The sequence below is a fragment of the Mustela nigripes genome, chromosome 4, assembly GCF_022355385.1.
Source record: "Mustela nigripes isolate SB6536 chromosome 4, MUSNIG.SB6536, whole genome shotgun sequence".
Lineage (NCBI taxonomy): Eukaryota > Metazoa > Chordata > Mammalia > Carnivora > Mustelidae > Mustela > Mustela nigripes.
Window position 1 is genome coordinate 112,740,474 of NC_081560.1, and position 6,000 is coordinate 112,746,473.

The following is a 6,000-nucleotide window of genomic DNA, read 5'->3' on the forward strand; positions in this document are numbered from 1 at the left end:
GCATTATCCTGCCTACCACAGATCATGTTTTTAATTACCTGGTAAGATCACCAGGATGTCCCCAAGGAAGGGACATTTAAACTGGGGGAGTAGTTGGAAAACTATTGCAATGAATAGTCCAAGCAAGAAGTAATGATGATGCAGCCCAGATGGGCAGCAGTAGAAATGGGGGAAAATGGATTTAGGAGATATTTGGGAAGCAGATCAACAAAGGAGGTCGCCCCTCCAGAGCGATGGAATCTATTATCATCCAGACACAAGCATGCATGAGACCTGTGGTTTTGATTGGGAGGAGATCGTGTCTGGATTAAAGCAGACCTGATCCCCCAGAGCCTAGGCCAGACAAGAAATAGAACCATTTCATCCTCAATAGGCTCTTCCTAAGCCAAGACTGAGTGTCACTGTCAGGTTTAATCCTGTATATTATTTACCTCTTAAACAATGCACTTGACAGATTGTTCGCAATGATGACCTCCAGCAATTCCTTCCATCCCCGATCACAAGCATCACTCCTCCCAGCAAGAGGCAGAGTCCATTTCCCTTCCCTTTGGATCTGGGCTGGCCCTAGACTTGCTTTGGCTAAAAGAAAGTGGTGGAAGTTGTGTTGGGTGACGTCCAAGCTTCAATCTTCAGAAGCGGGACCACCAGCACTCTTGCTCTCTTGAAATGCTTCCATCTCTGTGCACAGGGGTGATCTGGCCGTCTGGTGGATGGGTGGCTTTGGAAGAGAGCGGAGTCAGTGGGCCAAGCCAACTGCCTGACATGTGAGCAAGGACATTGGGGCCAGCCAGTCTCCTGCCTGCTGTCCCAGTGCAGGCTTCCATTACATGGGGTGGCATGAACCACGGGCTTTTATTTCTTGCAGTCCCTGAGCCTGGAGGTCCAAGATCAAGGTTACCAGTATGGTTTAGTTCCTGGGAAGGTTGTCTTCCCACCATGGGAAGAAAGAGGGCTAGCTCTCTTCCTGTTCTTATAAGGACACCAAGCCATCACAGGAGCTCCTCTCCTACAACCATCCTATTGGATGATGTATGAATTTGGGGAGGATACAGACATGCTGTCCATAACACCAACTGAGGGCAAACAGGTGAAGCGGCCCAGTGGACCACACAAGGAGCTGACCCCCGCCCAAACACCAACCCACAAAGGCAGGAGCAAATAAATGGTGGCTATTTTAAGCCACTGAGTTGTGGTGTGGTTTGATGGGCAGCAAGATAACTCGTTAGACTTTCCCACTGCTCCCCCTCACCAAAAGCCTATAAGGGATTTCTGTCATGAAAAGGACAGAGTACCCACATGAAGAAAGAGCAAAGAGCAAAAGGAACCTTGTCTGGCCAGATAAATACCTTGGGCAGTAGAAGCATGCAATGATTATTTGCACTCTTTGCTTCATTTCATGGTAGTGAATGGATAGAGCACTGCCCACCTTACCTTTGGAGGGCCTTGGCCATTGACAAGGCACTGTCCCTTGCTTTCATTCTTTCTCCATTACTGAAAACAGATGGCACCCACCTGGGCTGTGAGCAGAAGAGGAGCCCTGGGATGATGAGGAAGACCCTGATGGAGTTGCTGGGGGCTGGCAAGAGAGCACGGAGGACACCAACTGAGAGGAGACTCCCCCTGTGCCCTCATAAGACCCCCATCCTCCCTGCTAAGGTGGTCAGTGGACCAGCAGGTGCACCCCTCCGCCCCCAGTGCTGGGACCCTGGTGGAATATGTGAAATATGTGAACGCGTTCTTACTGCTCGAGGAAAGTCTAGTTGAAGAGACAAAGTGAGCTACTGTCGAAAAGTGTTTGACTCTGTTTGACTGTAAGTCACTCCAAGTTGCCAAACTTATACCACTCAGAACTTGAGATCTAGAGAAGAGTCATAGGAATGAGAACAGGGGAGTGTGTTGGGGGCGGAGGTTCCACAGAAGAAACAGAAGAAATAGTTTTCTATGTTGCTTTGACCTATCATCTCTCAGACAGAACTGCCTAGGGAAGCAAGTTGGCACAGTCCCCATGGCTGTAGAGTGGCGTGTCTGTCTCTTCGTTTGTGGTTGAGACAGCAGGAGCTCTCTGAGAGATCTGAATTACGGTAACAAGAATTATCACTTATTAAACATCTAACCCACGCCGACTGGCATAGCCGATGTTTCATTCTGTGTCGTTTAACCCTCACAATACCACCTAAGAGGTAGGTGGTGTTGTTCATCTCATTTAACCGATCATGAAACCAAGGCTCAGATGGGTTCAGTGACTTCTTGGCTCTGTAACATCTCCAAGGTCACACAGCTAGTGAGTGACCAAACCGGGATTCAAGATCCCATTCGCCTGACTTCCAATCACTGGCACGACCATTTGGCAAAAGCCACACGAAAGTCATTTCCTAAAACAGAAATAACTGACTTTGAAGCATCTTTATGTTTCCTGTTTTACGGTATCAGCTTTGCTGACTTGTGGCTCATAGAACTTTTATGTCCTTCCCCTTCGTAGAGCACAAAAGCTACAGAGACTTCATATTTCTGAGCATGGCCTTGGTCCCTCTCTTCATAGGCTTATTTATCATAAAGTGAAATGTCAACTCGGACACTTTAACACCCAACTTATTTGTCTAAAGCTGTTGATCTTTTTTTTCCCTTTTAAATAAAAGCTGTTGTTCTCTTGTGCACCCCATGGCCATGAGGGCCCACAGGGCTTGTCAGAGGGAGAGAGGGCCCCTGTCTCCAGAATAGCATCTCTGGGGGGAGAAAACCCCGTCTCCCCCTCGGGGGCCAGCCCAGCTCAGGAGGATAGTCACCAGAACACGCAGCAGCAGGAGTGGCCCGGCCGGGACCCCGCCCTTGTCCTGGCGTTTAGAACTCTGTCTGATCATCTCCCCTCGCTGAGCTCCGTTACCCTTCCCTTGTCGCATGTTGCGACATTTTTGAACTTTCTGGCACAGAAGAGTGACCCAGTAATTGTTAGATGAATCCACACTCTTTGATAGCATGGCTTCAGGCCTCTAGGTTTATTTAAATATGTCCCTCACAAAATAAATCCGTGAGACATTTTGGGATGTCCGGGTGGCTCGGTCGGTTAAGTGTCTTTGTTTGGCTGGGGTCCTGATCCCGGGATCCTGGGACTGAGTCCCGCATCAGGCTCCCTGCTCATGATTCCTGTGACTTTGACCAAGTCTGTCTCCTCTGCGTGTTGCTGGTAGCCACACGCGGGCTCTTGGGAAGCTCCGACCAGGCAAGGTGCAAGACACTCAAGTGTAGGGTGAGCACCATTATCCTTATTGTGAGGATGGGAAGGCCTGGGCTGGAGAAGCAAAATGAACTACCCCCTCCCCTGGGCCAGCGCTCCTTCCTCCCTCCTGTGGGGTGTCCACCACCAATGTCAAGGTTATCCATCCTCTCTCTCCCCACCGGATGCTCCAGTGAGTTGTCAGATTAATTGGAGAGGAGAGGGCCCCTGCAAAGGGCAGCCTTGCCTTTTGGCCCATCACAACCTTTCTGGTTTTCGAGCCAGGAGAATAAACAGAAATGACCTCCCAGAACTGCACAGAATAAGCCCTGGGCCAAGCAGCTTGTTTCTGCAGCAGCTTTTCTTGCAAATAGCCGGTGGGTTTTGAATCTCTACCAGGCCGTTCTGTACAATGACTCTCTCACCCTCCCGAGGAAGATGGCATCCCTCATTCTCCGTTTTCCCACTGAACACAGAGATTGAGTGTTCTGTTTCAAGGCATCTGACCAAACAATGGCAGAGCCTAAAGCAGTGTGCAGGGGCTGGGGGAGCTAGGAGGTGAGGCGAGAAGGAGGCCTGTAGGTGCAAGATGGAGGCAGAGCAGCGGGCCACGGGCAGCCTGGGAAGGAGGCAGCAAGGGTTGGCCATTGCATGGAGACGTGGCCATGACATTCACACTCCAGGATTGAGTGGGCTCTTAAACACACATGGGTTGGACACATTCTCCACTCTGGAGAAGAGTCAGCGGTCCTTCTCCTTGGTGAAATAGCCTCGGGCCACGGTGCTCTGCTCAGCCTTCTCCCATGTCTAACGGGAGTGCCAGTGTCGAGGCCCAGATGGTCCATCCCAGACGGCATTGCTGGAGTCTTCTGTAGGTACCGCCATCCAGGGATGGAGCTACAAGAGCGCCCTTGAGGGCTCAGGGTTGGGTGGGGCAGAGGCACCCAGACTAGACTGCTCTCCAGCAGCCTGACCTGGTGGGCTCTGTGCCCTGTCTTATAAGAAGGTCGCTCTGAGGACCTGAGAGGATGGAGGGGGAGTGTTGTTCCTGGGATGCCAGGCACGTAGTCAATGCTGTGCCCTGCCGGGAAAGAACTCCGCACAGCTAGCCATGTTTCTGTCCCTTGCCTGGGCACCATCTCCAAGGCAACGCCCATCCCCCCTAGAGGGCATGACGTTGTGTTGAGACTCGGTTCCCGTGTGCAGGCTGCTCTATGTGAGCACTGTCCGCGGCTTTGTCCTGCCTCCCAAGGGCTGCCTCTGTGGAAGGGGTGTCAGGGCCCTGTTCGGGGCCATGCTGAGTGCTCTGCCATGTGCCAGCTCTCACCCTCCAGCCCCCGGTGGGCTCAGCTCCTCCCCTGGGTGCATTCTGTGCCTGGTGGGGACCAGAGCTGGGGGCAGGGTGAAGCGCTGTCCCAGGGGGCTGGACCCAGAGACTCTGGTTTCTGTCTTTTAGCGCTGGCCAACCAGCTCCTTCCAAGCCTTGGCTCTCTTCCAGCTTGGGGTCTGCTTCAGTCACACCCTGAGGCAGATGGTGCAGCTCCACGGGCAGCCACACAGCCATTGCTTGTGGAATCACTCACTTCGCACACTCTACCTCCCAGACCAGGCCGGGGGCCATGCAGGGGGCCTTAGGACAAGGGTGGGAGCTCTGCAGGCCTGCACCTCCGGACAGCTTCTCTCACGACCAGCACCCCAAGTCCCATGGGACCCTCAGCCCTGGGTGCCATTTAGGAGATCATGCTATTCCACAAATGACCTGCTTTCTAGAACCAACCGCTCGCCAAAAGCCCTTTGTGCCTTCTCTTATTTTCCCCGTCAGGGGCACAGTTGTGAATTGTTTCCATGACCCACTAGAACGAATATGGGTTTCTAAGTGCTTCCTTGCTAGTAAATGACATGGGACACATTACTTAACTTTTCGCTTCTCCAGGTCCCTCACGTAGACTATGAGTAAAATCCTGGGTCTGGGAGGACTGAGGGACAATGGGAAGCAGCAACCACCTGACCTGTGTTGCTGTGAGCGAGCTCGTTGGAAGCAGCCTGAGAGCGAGCTCCCGGAGACTCTGGTCCCCTTGCCACTCAGTGACACATATCCTCCACGGTCTAGACCGCTGCTCACGGTCTCACTGTGTCTGGAGTGGTCGTATGCAGCAGATGCAAACCCAAGCCACCCTTCCGGTGCTAGGTTCGTGAGGGGTCCCTCTCTTCCCTCAGCCGCCTGCCGTCTTCACTGAAACACAGTTCTCCCAGGTGACACCTCACATTGTCTGGATTCAACTCTAGGACATCTTGGCAGGGCTGGGAGTCTCTGCTCTCTGTGGGCTTATTAATCGTGTCATATCACAAAGGAAAGTACCCTTCCCACTACCAATTACAAGTATCCTTTACGAGTGTGTCCCCTAGACTCTAAGCTCCTCAGAGCCAGGAACTCTGTCAGTCTTGCAGAATTTGTGGCCTCCAGGGCTGTGTCTGTGTGGGCTAGCATCTGGCGTGCCTGCCTTTCCGGTGACAGGCTGCTCCCGCTCCTCGCTTCCTCCCCCTACCCGGGCTCGTCCATCAGTCCACCAGACCGGCGGCCGGCTGCTGGCCCAGGCTCCAAGGGGGAACAGAAGGCAGCAGCAGGAACAGCCTGAGCTCCCATGATCTGGAGTGCCACGGGGGTTCCCTGGTCACGTGAGCACTCAGGAGCCCCTTTGAGCTGGACATTAGTGCCACAGAGTCACTGTCCTGAAGCAGGCCTTCGGCTGTGTTGGAGAGAGATTGTCCCTGGAAGGGGAGAGCAATTT